The sequence below is a fragment of the Macaca thibetana genome, chromosome 11, assembly GCF_024542745.1.
Source record: "Macaca thibetana thibetana isolate TM-01 chromosome 11, ASM2454274v1, whole genome shotgun sequence".
Classification (NCBI taxonomy): Eukaryota; Metazoa; Chordata; class Mammalia; order Primates; family Cercopithecidae; genus Macaca; species Macaca thibetana.
This window is the reverse complement of record NC_065588.1, coordinates 96,466,200-96,483,969: the sequence shown is the minus strand read 5'-3', so window position 1 is coordinate 96,483,969 and position 17,770 is coordinate 96,466,200. Positions and strand designations below refer to the sequence as shown.

General features: G+C 40.9%; 1 protein-coding gene across 2 annotated transcripts in view; it reads left to right on the top strand.

Moving 5' to 3' along the window:
* Nucleotides 1-17,770, top strand: part of BLTP3B (bridge-like lipid transfer protein family member 3B) — a 117,262-nt gene that overhangs the window by 16,277 nt on the left and 83,215 nt on the right. The gene's annotated exons all lie outside the window — the stretch shown is intronic.

The following is a 17,770-nucleotide window of genomic DNA, read 5'->3' as shown; positions in this document are numbered from 1 at the left end:
ACATATCTTTTTTTTTTTTTTAACCTGGTTTATGCTTAACTTATTCAAGGTGAAGTGTATTCCAAGTTTTAACCACAGCTATCCATGTGTTGAATTATTCAAGTCATCTACCAAGATTAATTCCTTTTTCTTCTTTACCTTCCTATTTTAATCAGTCACGATTATATTGAAATAACTATTGAACTTATCCTCTTTATCCTGAACCTAGGACATAGCAAGTTGCTTGGATAAAGTAGATGTCAGTAAGATTTGAATATCTTTCATCACCAGATTTTATTAATTGTTTATTGCATCAGTTGTTGCAACTAAACACTAAGTATTTTCATGTCCTTTGGGTCTCATACTTCTGTATTCCATCCTTGGCGCTGTTAAGAGAAAGATGTTTCCAAAATGCTAATCTTAACATTTAATTTCTTGCTAAAAATCTTTTAATGGCTCCTGTTTAAGCTTTTTTTTTTAAATAAAAATTTGTGTTTGTAACAGTAGAATTTTTGTGCCCAAAGAGATTTTAAAATAGAACTTTACTACGTAAAGTAGACAAAAGTAGAGCTCCTCTAGTTGAATCAGTAATTGGACGGTGGGTGGTGGTAGTTCCTCTGGCATATTCTTTTTTTTCTTGTCTCACCTGGGTTGAACTGTGAGCAGTCTTCTTAGGGGCACTGTGGGAACAACATTGATGTATAGGTTAAAACCCATATTTCTTGGCGTGGAAAACAAGAGTCCTTCATGATCTGGCTTCAGTTGGCTTCTCAAGGAATATTGTTTCTTTCCAAACTACCTGATGCCTTATCTTATGTCTGTGCCTACTGTGTGTGACCCTATAATCTTGAACATGCTGCTGCTGCCTCTGCCTGAAATGTCCTTCTCTCTGCCTTACTCACTTGGCAAAAACTTACTGTTAAAAACATAGCTTGAGTGCTGCCTACTTTTATGAAGCCTTCCCAAAGTCTTCTTTACTATTTTCTTTATTTTAATAGATAGAGTGCCTTACTCCTTTGCCCTGGCTGTTCTCGAACTCCTGGGCTCAAGTGATCCTCTCACCTCAGCCTCCCAAAGTGTTGGGATTACAGGCATGAGCCACTGCACCTGGACACCTACTTTACTATTAACAGAATTGATCATCACCCTTTTCCTTGTGACTCCATTTTATCCTGTTGCCATTTTTATTGTATGATCTATCACATAGTACCTAGCACATAGTAAGATCATAACATATTGCAATGATTTATGTATACACTTGCTTCTAATAATAAAATGTGAAGTTCTTGAAAACAGTAACTATTTCTTTTTTTTTTTTTTTTTAACTATTTATTATTTGTTTAAATTTCCCAAGAGCCTAATGAGTGACTGGCAAATAGTAGGCACTCAGTTTTTGCTATGAAGGATATATGTCTAGTTGTGTCAGATCTTCTGGTATTTCAATAAAATCTAGATGCCCAGATTTTCTGCCCTGCCCCCCTCACTCTATTACCACTCACTCTGTTGCCCATGCTGGAGTGCTATGGCGTGATCACAACTCACTGCAGCCTTGACCTCCCAGGTGTAAGTGATCCTCCTGCCTTATCCTCCCGAGTAGTTGAGACCACAGGTACGCCACCATGCTCAGCTAATGTTTTATTTTTTCTAGAGATGGGGGGTCTCCCTATGTTTCCCAGAGTGGTCTCGAACTCTTGCCTTCAGCTAATCCTGCCTTGGGCCTCCCAAAGTGTTGGGATTGTAGGCGTTAGCCACCATACCCAGCCTGATGCCCAGATTTTCTTTTTTTTTTTGAGATGGAGTCTCACTCTGTCACCCACGCTGGAGTGCAGTGGTGCAATCTTGGCTCACTGCGGCCTCTGCTTCCCACGTTCTAGCGATTCTCCTTCCTCAGCCTCCCTAAGTAGCTGGGATTACAGGCGTGCACCACCATGTCTGGCTAATTTTTTGTATTTTTAGTAGAGACGGGGTTTCACCATATTGGCCAGGCTTATCTCGAACTCCTGACCTCAGGTGATCCGCCCATCTTGGCCTCCCAAAGTGCTGGGATTACAGGAGTGAGCCACTGTGCCCAGCCTCAATGCCCAGATTTTAATGTAAGGTCTACTCATGTATATATATGGACCTTTATGTGTGTATATGTGTGTGTGTGTGTGTGTATATATATATATATTTAGGCAGGGTCTCACTGTCACGCAGGTGGGAGTATAGTGGTGTGATCATAACTCATTTCAACTTTTAACTCCTGGGATCAAACAATCCTTCTGCCTCAGCCTTCCAAGTGGCTAGGACTACAGGTATGGGCCACCATGCCCAGCTAATTTTTATTATTATTTTTTGAGACGGAGTCTCACTCTGTTTCCCAGGCTGGAGTACAGTGGAGTGATCTCGGCTCACTGCAACCTCTGCCTCCTGGGTTCAAGTGATTCTCCTGCCTCAGCCTCCTTGAGTAGCTGGGATTACAGGCGCGTTCCACCATGCCCAGCTAATTTTTTTTATTTTTATTTTTAGTAGAGACGGGGTTTCACCATGTTGGTCAGGCTGGTCTCGAACTCCTGACCTCGTGATCCATCCTCAGCCTCCCAGAGTGCTGCGATTACAGGTGTGAGCCACCATGCCCAGCTAATTTTTTTTTTTTTTTTAATATTTTGTAGAGACAGGATCTCTGTGTTGCCCAGGCTGGTCTCAAACTCCTGGTGTCAAGCAGTCCTCCTTGCCTCAGCCTCCCTCAGTGCTGGGATTACAGGCATGAGCCACTGTGCCCTGCCTAGGTCTACCCATTTTTAATGGTTTTTATTTCTTTCTTTCTTTATTTGAGAGACAAGGTCTCTCTCTCTCTCTCCCAGACTGGAGTGTAGGGTGTGATCATAGTGCACACTTAAATGCAGCCTCAAACTTCTTGGCTTAAGTGATCCTCCTGCCTCAGCCTCCCAAGTAGCTAAGTCTACAAGCATGCACCACCATGCCTGGCTAATTAAAAAAAAAAAAATTCTTGTAGAGATGGGGTCTTGCTATGATTCCCAGGCTGATCTTGAACTCCTGGCTTCAAGCAGTCTTTCTGTCTTCTGCCTTCCAAAGTGTTGGGGGTACAGGCATGAGCTACAATGCCTATCCTATTTTAAAGGTTAACAACAAATTAAGATTTTTAAAAACACTGTGTGGGCCAAATAGTGTCTGTGGGCAGATAGCTCACAGGCTGCCCGTCTGCATTCTTTCATTTTTTAAATGTTTATTTGGAAAAACCGGTTATATGAGATTGATTTTTTTTCATTACACGCATAATTACAAAAATAACCAAGTCAAACAAACTCTGTGTACATTGAGAATGCATTAAAAAAAAAAAAAAACACTTTTTTTTAACCATTTAAACCATTGGGAGCATACTTTGATTCTTGTTCCATTAATATTGTAGGTTTTATTTTAAAAAAATTTATGCCTTGACATTAATCAAACTCAAAGAGCCTGTCCGTCAGAAGTTCTGGAGGCCCAGACTTGCAACAGGTTTAGTGGGTGAGGACTGGGGTGGCGGTGGGCAGTCTTGGGACTGAGCCCTCAACGTGTGCGATGTGGGATCTGATACCATCTCCAGATAGACAGTGTCTGAACTGAATTACAGGGCACGCAGCTGGTGTCCACTGTTTGGTGTGTGGGGGAGAAAATTCCGCACACATGATCACGGAATTTTTCTGTGTTGATGATTATTGTTGTGTGAGCAGAGGAAAAACATGGTTAGAGAGTTTCCCTATACATCACAACATCAGTTCCTTCTAAAATACCATATATATATATTTTTTAATTTATTGTTTTTGGCTCTGTCTGCCCTGACTGTAGTAAGCCCTGCAGTGCAAAGATCTTTGTCTGTCTGTTCTCTCATACATCCCAAGCACCCAGATTGGTGTCTGCCACATAGTAGGTCCTCAGTAAATATTTGTTGAATGTACAACACCTTTAATCTCTCAGACACTCTGCTAGGGACTGAGGACAAGATCCCTGCTCTCCTGGAGTTGATCTTCTAGTTGGGGAGAAGCAAACGTGTAAGAAGGCAAGTAATTGCAAATTCTGATAGACCAGGAAGATCAAAGTGGATGAAGCGAGCAGAGCATGAGAGGGGAGGAGAGAGGGGAGAAGCTGCTCTGAAGGGGTGATGAGTTAGGGTAAACCTAGGAGATGAGAAGGATGAGAGGGTGAAAAGCATGCCAGGCACAGGGAGCTTCTTGTCCAACTGTTCTCAGGGGAGAAAAGTTTGACCTTCTCTAGGAACAGACGGAGAGAAGGCAAGGGATCCTAAGGGAGATGGTGCAAGGGCTTTTGGGCTTTGGGGGAGTTTGGGGTTTATCTAAAATGTGGTAGAGAAAAGGGTTCTTGAAGAGTTTTCAGCAGGGGTGGGGCATGTGGGATTTGTGTAAAGCAGGGAGCAAACTACAACTCAAGGGCCTGCTTTGGCTCACTGCCTATTTTGGGAAACAAAGTTTTGTTGGATCACAGACACACCATTAGTTTGAGCTACAAAGGCAGAATTTATGAAAAAGAAAATGTTTATACCTGGAATATATGCTAAGTCTTACAAATTTATACTGAAAGCTCCTTGAGGGTAAGAGTTGCCATATATTGCTACAATGCCTAGTAAATGCTCAGTTTTTAAATATGGTTGAATTGAAAATTTATCAGTATGATAATGGAATGGTAACTGATCCTAAAATACCTCTTAAATTAAAATTGTACAGGTTTAGTTATAGTCTGGGCTGTACTTTAATGAGACCTTCAGCATTTGACTTACCCTCTCTAGGCTTGACATTCTCTGCTATAAAATGAGGAGGTTGGATTAAATTATTTGATATTCTTTGTAGTATGAGGACTGCCTATGTCTCTACTTTTTTTTTTTTAAGCTTAGAATTGCTTCTAGTATCTTCATTGGATGGCAGATGCAATGGGGTGGTTTTCAAAAGGCTATGGTTCTAATACCTTATATGTTTTTATTCCCTTAGATTTTATTAATAGTTAACAAGTTCATTTATTTTATTTTATTATTTGAGATGGTGTCTCACTATGTTGCTCAGGCTGGTCTGGAATTCCTGGGCTTAGGTGATCCCACCTTAGCCTCCTGAGTATCTGGGATTACAAGCAGGCACCACCATGCCTGGCTAAATTCATTATTTTTTTAACATTGTTTAACACAACAAAAAATGCACAAATCATAGGAGAAAAAAATAGTCCATCAAAATTAAAACGTGTGTCCTTCAAAAGACACTGTAACTACAGAGCAAACCATAGACTGGGAGAAAACAAATATAAGGAAATCTCAAACTCCCGACCTCACGTGATCCGCCCCCCGCCTCGGCCTCCCAAAGTGGTGGGATTACAGGCGTGAGCCACTGTGCGAGGCCTAGTTTGCATTTTCTAGAATTTTATATAAATGTGTATTTTTTTTCCTGGCTTCTTTCACTCAGCATAATTATCTTGCAATTAATGTATTTTGTTATATGCATACCTTCTTATTGCTGAGTATTCAGTTGTGAATATGCCACAATTTATCCATTTACCTATTGATAAATATTTGGGTTGTGTCCATTTGTCAGCTATTAGAAATGAATCTATTATGAACATTCATGTATAAATCTTCATGAGGACATAGGACTTTCTCTCTCTCTCTCTCTCTCTCTCTCTTCCTCTCTCTTTTACATAATTGTATGTGCTATGCTTTCATACGAAGGACCTAAGATTTTCATTCCTTTTAAGTAAATTCCTAGTAGTAGAATGGTTAGGTATATGCTAGGTATATGTATCACTTAAAAAAAATTCCAAACAGCTTTCCAAAGTAGTTTCAACTTGTTTATTTTACATTCTCACAAATACGTATATGAGAGTTCCAGTTGCTCCATATCTTCACCAATACTCAGTATGGTTAGCCTTTTTAATTTTAGCTGTTTTAATGGATAAGTAGTGGTATCTTACTATGGTTTTTAATTTGCATTTTTCTGATGACTAATGTTGGGCATCTTTTCAAGTGCCTGTCTGCCATCTGTGTCTTCTTTGGTTCCAGAGTCCCTTTAAATCTTTTGCCTATTTTATTTTTTATTTTTTTCTTTTTTGAGATGGAATCTTGCTCTGTCACCCAGGTTGGAGTGCAGTGGTGCAATCTTGGCTCACTGAAACCTCCACCTCCTAGGTTCAAGGAATTCTTCTGCCTCAGCCTCCTGAGTAGCTGGGATTAGAGGCGCCTGCCACCACACTCAGCTAATTTTTGTATTTTTAGTAGAGATGAGGTTTTGCCATTTTGGCCATGCTGGTCTCAAACTCCTTATCTCAGATGATCCGTCCGCCTAGGCCTCCCAAAGTGCTGGGGTTACAGGCGTGAGCCACCGCGCCTGGGCCTTTTGCCTATTTTATTAGTGAATTGTCTTATTTTCAAGTTGTAAGAATTAAAAAAAAAAATTGTAGGTACAAGTCGTTTTTCAAAGCTTTGGAAATATTTTCTCCCAGTCTGTGGTTTGCCCTAGATACAGTGTCTTTCGAAGGGCAGAGGTTTTAATTTTGATGGACTATTTTTTCTCCTATGATTTGTGCTTTTTTTGTTGTGTTAAATGTGCCAAACTCAAGGTCACCAATATTTTCTTCTATATATTCCTTCCTTCCTCCCTCCCTCCCTCCCTCCCTCCCTTCCTCCCTTCCCTCCTCCCTCCCTCCCTCCTTTCCTCCCTGCCGTCCTCCCTTCCCTCCTCCCTTCCCTCCTCCCTTCCTTCCTCCCTTCCTCCCTTCCTCCCTCCCCCCCCCCCCCCTCCCTCCTCCCCTCCTCCCTTCCCCTCCCCCTTCCCTCCCTCCCTCCACCCCATACCTCCTTCCCTCCCTCCCTCCCTTCCTTCCTTCCTTCTTCCCTCCCTCCCTTCCTTCCTTCCTCCTTTTCTGAGATGGAGTGTTGCTCTATCGCCCAGGCTGGAGGGCAATGGCGCAATCTTGGCTCACTGCAAACTCCGCCTCCCGGGTTCACGCCATTCTTCTGCCTCAGCCTCCCGTGTAACTGGGACTACAGGTGCCCGCCACCACGCCCGGCTAATTTTTTTGTATTTTTAGTAGAAACGAGGTTTCACCATGTTAGCCAGGATGGTCGGGATCTCCTGACCTTGTGATCCGCCTGCCTCAGCCTCCCAAAATGCTGGGATTACAGTCGTGAGCCACCGCGCCCGGCCATTTTCTTCCATATTTTAAGAAGTTTTAAAGTTGTAGTTCTTAGATTTAGGTCTGTGATAATTTAGAGTTAATTTTTGTTTATGAGGTGAGGTAACTGTCAAGGTTTTTTTGTTTTGTTTTGTTTTGTTTGTTTGCCTACGGCTATAACAGCATTCTGGTACCGTTGGTTAAAAATATTTTCATTGACTTGTTTTTGCATCTTTGTTGGAAATTAGCTAACCGTAAATTTGGGTCTGTTTCTGGACTCTGTATTTCGTTGCATTTATTATTTATTTACACCCATGATTATTAGACTGCCTTGATTACTGTAGCTTTTAGATAAGTCTTGAAATTGGCAGTATAATGTTTCCAACTTTGTTCATCTTTTTCAGAGTTTTTTTTGGATATTCTAGGTCTTCTGCATTTTCATAAAAATTTTAGAATCAGTATGTCATTTCTCTCAAAAAAGAAACCTGCTTGGGTTTTGCTTAGGGTTGCCTTGAATCTCTAAGTCTTTTTGAGAGACTTGATGACATTTGAACAGTATTGAGTTTAACCCACTAATATGTTTTATTTCTTCATTTATTTAGATCTTCAATTTCTTGAAACAGTATTTTGTAGTTTTCAGTTTCTAAGTCTTGCACACCTTTTGACAAATTTATCCCTAAAAATTTCATATTTCTTATGCTAATGTTAATGGTACTTTAAAATGTTCAGTTTCTGATTGTTGCTACATATAGAAACATAATTGATTTTTTTTTTTAATTCTATTTTTGAGACGGAGTCTTGCTGTGTTGCCCAGGCTGGAGTGCAGTGGCATGATTTTGGCTCACTGCAACCTCTGCCTCCTGAGTTCAAGCTGTTCTCCTGCCTCAGCCTCCCGAGTAGCTGGGACTACAGGTGCGCGCCACTATGCCCGGCTAATTTTTGTATTTTTCGTAAAGACAGGGTTTCACCATGTTGGCCAGGCTGGTCTTGAACTCTTGACCTTGTGATTTGCCCGCCTTGGCCTCCCACAGTGCTGGGGTTATATGCATGAGCCACCACGACCAGCTGATTTCTTTATTATAATTTTTGTTGAGTGAAATTTACATACCATAAAATGGATAAACTTTCCATAATCAGTCTGATTTTTAAAAAATAAGCGTTTAATCTTAGAATAGTTATAGATTTATAGAAAGGTTGTGAAGATAATACAGAATTCTCATACTCAACATGCAGTCTCTCTTATTAGCATTTTACATTTGTATGGTTTGTCACAATTAACTAATGTTGATAATTATTAGATATTATTAGCCATACTGTGTTCAGATTTCCTTAGTATTTCTTTTACCCAATGTCCTTTTTCTGTTCCATGGTCCCATTCCAAATATATTACATTTAGTTGTCATGTCTTTTTAGGCTCCTCTTGGTTGTGCCCATTTCTCAGACATTCCTTGTTTTTGATGACCTTGAGAGTTCTTTTGTTTTGTTTTGAGATGGTCTCACTCAGTCTTCCAGACTGGAGTGCAGTAGTGTGATTATGACTCAATGAGACTCGACCTCCTGGGCTTAAGCGGTCCTCCCGCCTCAGCCTCCTGAGCAGCTGGGACTACAGGCATGTGCCACTACGCCTGGCTAATTTTTTACTTTTTGTAGAGAACATAAGCCACCGTGCCCAGCCAACCTTGAAAGTTTTGAGGAGACCTGGCCAGGTGTTTTGTATAGTTTTCTTTCAATTGGGGTTTGTCTGCTGTTTTCCTTTAAAAAAAAATTCAAAAATTTGTATAAAATTACTAATTTTTTCTAGGACCAAGAGAAATGCAAATTTCAACTGTGTCAAACTATCTTTGGTTGCTCTTTAAAATCAATACACATACAGTCCAGGATTGATAACAGTAGTATAAAAAAGGCATTCTTTGTATCTCCTCCATGATAAATCTATGATTTTAAATCTGATGCATACAAATGAGTCCCCCAGATAACTTCCTAAAATGGAGAAATGGAGATTTCTAGACCCTGCTCCATATCAAGAGCACCAGAATCTCTGGGAATGGGCTTGAAATGGAGTAGTTTTAAAAAGCACCCCAAAGGCCAGGTGTGGTGGCTCACGCCTGTAATCCCAGCACTTTGGGAGGCCACAGCAGGAGGATTGCTTGAGCCCAGGAGTTTGAGACCAGCCTGGGCAACATGGCAAGACCCCATCTCTATAAAAAAAAATAAAAATGAACTGGGCATGGTGGTGCTGGGCATGTTGAGGAGGTCGAGGTTGAGGGAGGAGAGGTTGAGGCCTGGGAGGATCACTTGAGCCCAGGAGTTCAAGGCTGCAGTGAGCTGTGATCACACCCAACTGCACTCCAGCCGGGGCGACAGAACGAGACTGCCTCAAAATAAAAAGTTCTGCGGGTAATTCTGAAGTCACTAGTGTATGTCTACTCTTTTTCTTAGGATTAGATTGGTGTTAGGGGTTTTTGGCAAGAAGACCACAGAGGTTAGTTAAGAGCTGTTTCATGTCAAATCAAGGGTACATATTATCAACGTGTCTTATTATTGTTGATGCTGACTTTGATAACCTGGCTGATGTAGCATTAGCCAGGTTCTCCACTGTAAAGTTACTCGTTTCCCCTTTTTCATACTGAACATTTTGGAAGGAAGTATGTGCAGCCCTCACTAAAAGAATGAGGAGTTATGCTCCATCTCCCTGAGGCTAGAATATCTATGTAAATTTTTTGGAACTTTTCTGCCAGGGAGATTTCTCTATTTTTTCCAAGTTATTTATTTATTTAATTATGTGTTTGTATTAGTGTAGACTTCTGTATTTTTATTTTATAGTTTGTGTTATTATCCAGTACTGTTTTATTTATTTCGTTGCTCAGGTTCTTTCAGCTTTCGCTATTGGTAATTCTTTCATATGGCTCCTCTGTCCCTTCAACTGATTTATTTTTATATTGGCCTTATATCCTACAACATTGCTATACTCATTTTTTAGTTCTGGCAATGTCTTTAGTAATTCTGTATGATTTTCTACACAGGTGATCATGTCGTCTGGGAAAAATAATTTTACTACTTTTCAAAACCAGATGCCTTTTATATTTTTTTCTTACCTTATTGTGTTGGCTAGAACCTTCAATACATTGTTGGAAATAAGTGATGAGAGCAAACACCCTTGCCTTGTCCCTGTCATAGGGGAAAAGCAGTTTTAGTCTTTTCTCATTACGTGTAATTTTAGCTGTAGAGTTTTTGTAGATGTCCTTTAGAGTTTTGGGGAAGTTCTCTTCTGTTCCTGTTTTGTTGAGAGTTATTTTTTCATGAATGGGTGTTGACTTTTGTAAAATGCTTTTTTGGGCTCTATTGAGAACATGATATAATTTTACCTTTTTTTTTTTTTTTTTGGAGACAGGATCTTGCTCTGTTGCCCAGGCTGGAGTATGGTGGTGTTATCTAGGCACCAGCTCCAGCTCCTGGGCTCAGATGATCCCTCTTACCTCAGCCTTCTGAGTAACTTGGACTACAGGCCCCTGCTACTATGCTTAGCTAACTTAATTTTTTGTACAGATGAGGTCTCACTATTTCTGGGCTCAAGCGATCCTCCCATGCCAGCTTCCCAAAGTGTTGGGATTACAGGCATGAGCCACTGTGTCTGGCTAGATTTTACTTATTTTTTTTATTTTATTTTTTTTTTGAGACAGAGTCTCATTCTGTCACCCAGGCTGGAGTACAGTGGCACAATCTTGGCTCACTGCAACCTCCACCTCCTGGGTTCAAGCGATTCTCCTGCCTCATCCTCCTGAGTAGCTGGGATTACAGGTGTGCACCACCACATCCAGCTAATTTTTTTTTTTTTTTGTATTTTTAGTAGAGATGGGGTTTCACCATGTTGGCCAGGCTGGTCTCAAACTCCTGACCTCAGGTGATCTGCTCACATTGGCCTCTCAAAGTGCTGGGATTACAGGTGTGAGCCACCTCGCCCGACCTGGATTTTACTTTTAATGTGGTGAATTGCATTAGTTGGTTTGTGGTTGTTAAGCCAACCTTCATTTCTAAAATAAACACTTGGTGAAGATGTATTATACTTCTGTTTTTTTTTTTTTTTTTCTCAGACAGGATCTCACTTTCTCACCAAGGCTGGAGTGCAGTGGCAGGATCACAGCTCTGCAGCCTCAATCTCCCCGGCTTAAGCGATCTTCCTACCTCAGCCTCCCAAGTAGCTACAGGCGTGTGCCACCATGCCTAGCTAACTTAAGAATTTTTTATAGAGACGAGGTCTCACTATGTTGCCCAGGCTTGCCTGGAACTCCTGAGCTCAAGTGATCCACCTGGCTTTTTGGCCGCCCAAATTGCTGGGATTGCAGGTGTGAGCCACGATGCCCGGCCTATACTTATTTATTGTTTTAAACTTTAGTTCATACCTTGGTTTGTGAAATCATTTTAGTTATGATCACTATTTTATTTTTTGAGACAGAGTTTCACCCTTTCGCCTAGGCTGGAGTGTGGTGGCGTGATCTCAGCTGACTGCAACCTCCGCTTCCCAAGCTCAAGTGATTCTCCTGCCTCAGCCTCCCAAGTAGCTGGGATTACAGGCGCCTGCCACCACATCTGGCTAATTTTTGGTATTTTTAGTGGAGACGAGGTTTTACCGTGTTGGACAGGCTGGTCTTGAACTGCCAACCTCAGGTGATCCACCTACCTCAGCCTTCCAAAGTGCTGAGACTACAGGCGTGAGCTACTGCTCCTGGCCAATCACTGTTTTAAAAGACTGAAATAGAACATATCAGACTATTAAAATACTGCTTCATGAAATTTTGGGCCTTTTTTTTTGTTTGTGTACTTACTAAGTTGTTATGTATAGTGTATTTCTTGCCTTAGGTTATGTCAAAAAATTGGAAAATCCCTTAACTAATTCACATTGTGAGCCTGGAGATAATGGAGTACTTCAGATAATGAAGTGTTGTATTAAAAGAGGTACACCCAGGCCGGGCGCGGTGGCTCAAGCCTGTAATCCCAGCACTTTGGGAGGCCTAGACGGGCGGATCACGAGGTCAGGAGATCGAGACCATCCTGGCTAACACAATGAAACCCCGTCTCTACTAAAAATACAAAAAAATTAGCCGGGCGAGGTGGCGGGCGCCTGTAGTCCCAGCTACTCGGGAGGCTGAGGCAGGAGAATGGCGTAAACCCGGGAGGCGGAGCTTGCAGTGAGCCGAGATAGCGCCACTGCACTCCAGCCTGGGCGACAGAGCGAGACTCCGTCTCAAAAAAAAGAGGTACACCTGGAGTGACAGGAGTGTAGGTGATTAAAGGAGAAAATGAAGAAATAGGAGTTTCTGTAGAAAAGCCTTGATCTCGTGTCATGGTGTTTATCTCTGTCAGTTCATTTATGGCCTTCTCTGCATTGATTATTCTAGTTATCCATTCTTCCATTCTTTTTTCAGGATTTTTAGTTTCTTTGTGCTGGGTACGTAGTTCCTCCTTTAGCTCTGAGAAGTTTGATTGACTGAAGCCTTCTCCTCTCATCTCGTCAAAGTCATTCTCCGTCCAGCTTTGATCCGTTGCTGGTGATGAGCTGCATTCCTTTGGAGGGGGAGATGTGCTCTGATTTTTTGAATTTCCAGCTTTTCTGCCCTTTTTCCCCATCTTTCTGGTTTTATCTGCCTTTGGTCTTCGATGCTGGTGACGTACTGATGGGGTTTTGGTGTGGGTGTCCTTTCTGGTTGTTAGTTGTCCTTCTAACATTCAGGACCCTCAGCTGTAGGTCTGTTGGAGATTGCTTGAGGTCCACTCCAGACCCTGTTTGCCTGGGTATCAGCAGCAGAGGCTGCAGAAGATAGAATATTGCTGAACAGCGAGTGCTGCTGTCTGATTCTTGCTCTGGAAGCTTCGTCTCAGGGGTGTACCCCGCTGTGTGAGGTGTGAGGTGTCGGTCTGCACCTAGTGGGGGGATGTCTCCCAGTTAGGCTACTCGGGTCAGAGACCCACTTAAGCAGGCAGTCTGTCCATTCTCAGATCTCAACCTCCGTGCTGGGAGATCCACTGCTCTCTTCAAAGCTGTCAGACTGTACCCAGAGGTGGAGTCTACAGGAACAGGCAGGCCTCCTTGAGCTGCGGTGGGCTCCACCCAGTTCCAGCTTCCCGGAGGCTTTGTTTACCTACTTAAACCTCAGCAATGGCGGGCGCCCCTCCCCCAGCCTCACTGCCGCCTTGCAGTTAGATCTCAGAATGCTGTGCTAGCAATGAGGGAGGCTCTGTGGCATGGGACCCAGAATCTCTGGGACACATTTAAAGCAGTTTGTAGAGGGAAATTTATAGCACTAAATGCCCACAAGTGAAAGCTGGAAAGATCTAAAATTGACCCCCTACCATCACAATTAAAAGAAGTAGAGAAGCAAGAGCAAACACATTCAAAAGCTTGCAGAAGGCAAGAAATAACTAAGATCAGAGCAGAACTGAAGGAGATAGAGACACAAAAAACCCTCCAAAAAATCAGTGAATCCCGGAGCTGGTTTTTTGAAAAGATCAACAAAATTGATAGACCGCTAGCAAGACTAATAAAGAAGAAAAGAGAAGAATCAAATAGACGCAATAAAAAATGATAAAGGGGATATCACCACGGACCCCACAGAAATACAAACTACCATCAGAGAATACTATAAACACCTCTAAGCAAATAAATTAGAAAACCTAGAAGAAATGGATAATTTCCTGGACACTTACACTCTCCCAAGACTAAACCAGGAAGAAGTTGAATCCCTCAATAGACCAATAGCAGGCTCTGAAATTGAGGCAATAATTAATAGCCTACCAACCAAAAAAAGTCCAGGACCAGACGGATTCACAGCTGAATTCTACCGGAGGTACAAGGAGGAGCTGGTACCATTCCTTCTGAAACTATTCCAATCAATAGAAAAAGAGGGAATCCTCCCTAACTCATTTTATGAGGCCAACATCATCCTGATACCAAAGCCTGGCAGAGATACAACAAAAAAGGAGAATTTTAGACCAATATCCCTGATGAACATCGATGCAAAAATCCTCAATAAAATACTGGCAAACCAGATCCAGCAGCACATCAAAAAGCTTATCCACCATGATCAAGTGGGCTTCATCCCTGGGATGCAAGGCTGGTTCAACATACGCAAATCAATAAACATAATCCAGCATATAAACAGAACCAAAGACAAAAACCACATGATTATCTCAATAGATACAGAAAAGGCCTTTGACAAAATTCAACAGCCCTTCATGCTAAAAACTCTCAATAAATTCGGTATTGATGGAACATATCTCAAAATAATAAGAGCTATTTATGACAAACCCACAGCCAATATCATACTGAATGAGCAAAAACTGGAAGCATTCCCTTTGAAAACTGGCACAAGACAGGGACGCCCTCTCTCACCACTGCTATTCAACATAGTGTTGGAAGTTCTGGCGATGGCAATCAGGAAGAGAAAGAAATAGAGGGTATTCAGTCAGGAAAAGAAGAAGTCAAATTGTCTCTGTTTGCAGGTGACATGATTATATATTTAGAAAACCCCATCATCTCAGCCCAAAATCTCCTTAAGCTGATAAGCAACTTCAGCAAAGTCTCAGGATACAAAATTAATGTGCAAAAATCACAGGCATTCTTATACACCAGTAACAGACAAACAGAGAGCCAAATCATGAATGAACTTCCATTCACAATTGCTTCAAAGAGAATAAAATACCTAGGAATCCAACTTACAAGGGATGTAAAGGACCTCTTCAAGGAGAACTACAAACCACTGCCCAGTGAAATAAAAGACGACACAAACAAATGGAAGAACACACCATGCGGATGGATAGAAAGACTCAATATCGTGAAAATGGCCATACTGCCCAAGGTAATTTATAGATTCAATGCCATTCCCATCAAGCTACCAATGACTTTCTTCACAGAATTGGAAAAAACTGCTTTAAAGTTCATGTGGAACCAAAAAAGAGCCTGCATTGCCAAGACATTCCTAAGCCAAAAGAACAAAGCTGGAGGCATCACGCTACCTGACTTCAAACTATACTACAAGGCTACAGTAACCAAAACAGCATGGTACTGGTACCAAAACAGAGATATAGACAAATGGAACAGAACAGAGCCCTCAGAAATAATACCACACATCTACAGCCATCTGATCTTTTGACAAACCTGACAAAAACAAGAAATGGGGAAAGGATTCCCTATTTAATAAATGGTGCTGGGAAAATTGGCTAGCCATAAGTAGAAAGCTGAAACTGGATCCTTTCCTTACTCCTTATACGAAAATTAATTCAAGATGGATTAGAGACTTAAATGTTAGACCTAAAACCATAAAAACCCTAGAAGAAAACCTAGGTAGTACCCTTCAGGACATAGGCATGGGCAAGGACTTCATGTCTAAAACACCAAAAGCAATGGCAACAAAAGCCAAAATTGACAAATGGGATCTAATTAAACTAAAGAGCTTCTGCACAGCAAAAGAAACTACCATCAGAGTGAACAGGCAACCTACAGAATGGGAGAAACTTTTTGCAATCTACTTATCTGACAAAGGGCTAATATCCAGAACCTACAAAGAACTCAAACAAATTTACAAGAAAAAAACAAACAATGCCATCAAAAAGTGGGCAAAGGATATGAACAGACATTTCTCAAAAGAAGACATGCATACAGCCAACAGATACATGAAAAAATGCTTGTCATCACTGGCCATCAGAGAAATGCAAATCAAAACCACAATGAGATACCATCTCACACCAGTTAGAATGGCAATCATTAAAAAGTCAGGAAACAACAGGTGCTGGAGAGGATGTGGAGAAATAGAAACACTTTTACCCTGTTGGTGGGATTGTAAACTGGTTCAACTATTGTGGAAAACAGTATGGCGATTCCTCAAGGATCTAGAACTAGAAGTACCATATGATCCAGCCATCCCATTACTGGGTATATACCCAAAGGATTATAAATCATGCTGCTATAAAGACACACGTACACGTATGTTTATTGCGGCACTATTCACAATAGCAAAGACTTGGAATCAACCCAAATGTCCATCAGTGACAGACTGGATTAAGAAAATGTGGCACATATACACCATGGAATACTATGAAGCCATAAAAAAGGATGTGTTCTTGTCCTCTGTAGGGACATGGATACAGCTGGAAACCATCATTCTCAGCAAACTATCGCAAGAACAGAAAACCAAACACCACATGTTCTCACTCCTAGGTGGGAATTGATCAATGAGATCACTTGGACTCTGGAAGGGGAACATCACACACCGGGGCCTATTATGGGGAGGGGGTAGTGGGGAGGGATACCAATGGGAGTTATACCTGATATAAATGACGAGTTGATGGGTGCTGACGAGTTGATGGGTGCAGCACACCAACATGGCACAAGTATACATATATAACAAACCTGCACGTTGTGCCCATGTACCCTAGAACTTAAAGTATAATAATAAAATAATAATAATAATAATAAAAAACAAGAAAAACCTTGATCTGTTTCTTAGTTTTGATTGAAGGGATCTTTATGGTTGCATGATGAGGTCCATGGGCTATGAATGGATTTAATTAGTTACAGATAATAACTTTGTGATCCTAGCCAAAGTACTTGGCAGTCTGTCAGATTTGGGGAAGTTTTTCTGAAAACATCTTCTCTTGTATGACTTTAAAATGTGGTTTTAAGGTATTTTCCCATCTGAAAGTATTGTTTTGAATAAAATCAAACAGAAGCTGTTAAATTAATTTGCTTGCTTAAAGATATTGGTTCTTATAAAAACTCTTCATATGATAATGAGAATTTCATCCTTGTAGGGACACATAGTCTTGAGATACTAGCTAGTGATTTCAATTACTGGTTCATATTAAGGATGTGAGTTGGGCTCAGTTGTCGAGAATGGAAAATAATGGAGAAGAATCTTTTCAGTACCTTTCAGTTCTAAAACATTGTGGCTATGTGTTTCTCAGTCACTGTTCGTTATTAATTTATAAGTTTGATCCCAAAGTGGTCTATTTGTTTCAAATTTCTGGAGGAAAGAATATGATTGAATAGCCTAGATGCCATGTCAACCTGTAAATAAATCGCTATAACCAAGGAAGTATGTTAAAAAATATCTTAGATGTGCGTCTTTCCTCTGTTTATACAGTTTTTCCCAGAAGAATGAATTACTGTTAGCTGGGTAGCCACTCCAAGAGGTATTTATTAATAACAAGCTAAATAATTGAATTATAACCATTAAATATTGAATTATAGTGTTGAAATAATTTATTTTCTAGGTGACTAAAATTAATCATTTTCTTTAAGGCAGTGGTTCTTAGCGTATTTTGTGTCCAAAACCCCCTTTGAAAGTCTGATAAAATACTGTAGACTCCTTGAAGCCTATCTAATACCTGCAGATTAAGAGTATCTACTTTTTAAATTTATTAATTAAACAATCTAACGTGCATTGCTAAATTCCGTGTAACATCTAGTTTTTCATGTTATACCATGAAATATTGAATAATGGGAATTGTTTTTTTCTTTTTTTTTTCTGAGACAGGGTGTCGCTATGTTGCCCAGACTAGTGTCAAACTCTGGCCTCAAGTTATCTTCCTACCTTGGCCTCCCAAAGTGCTGGGATTAGAAGCCTGAGCCAAACTGCCTGGCCTGTAT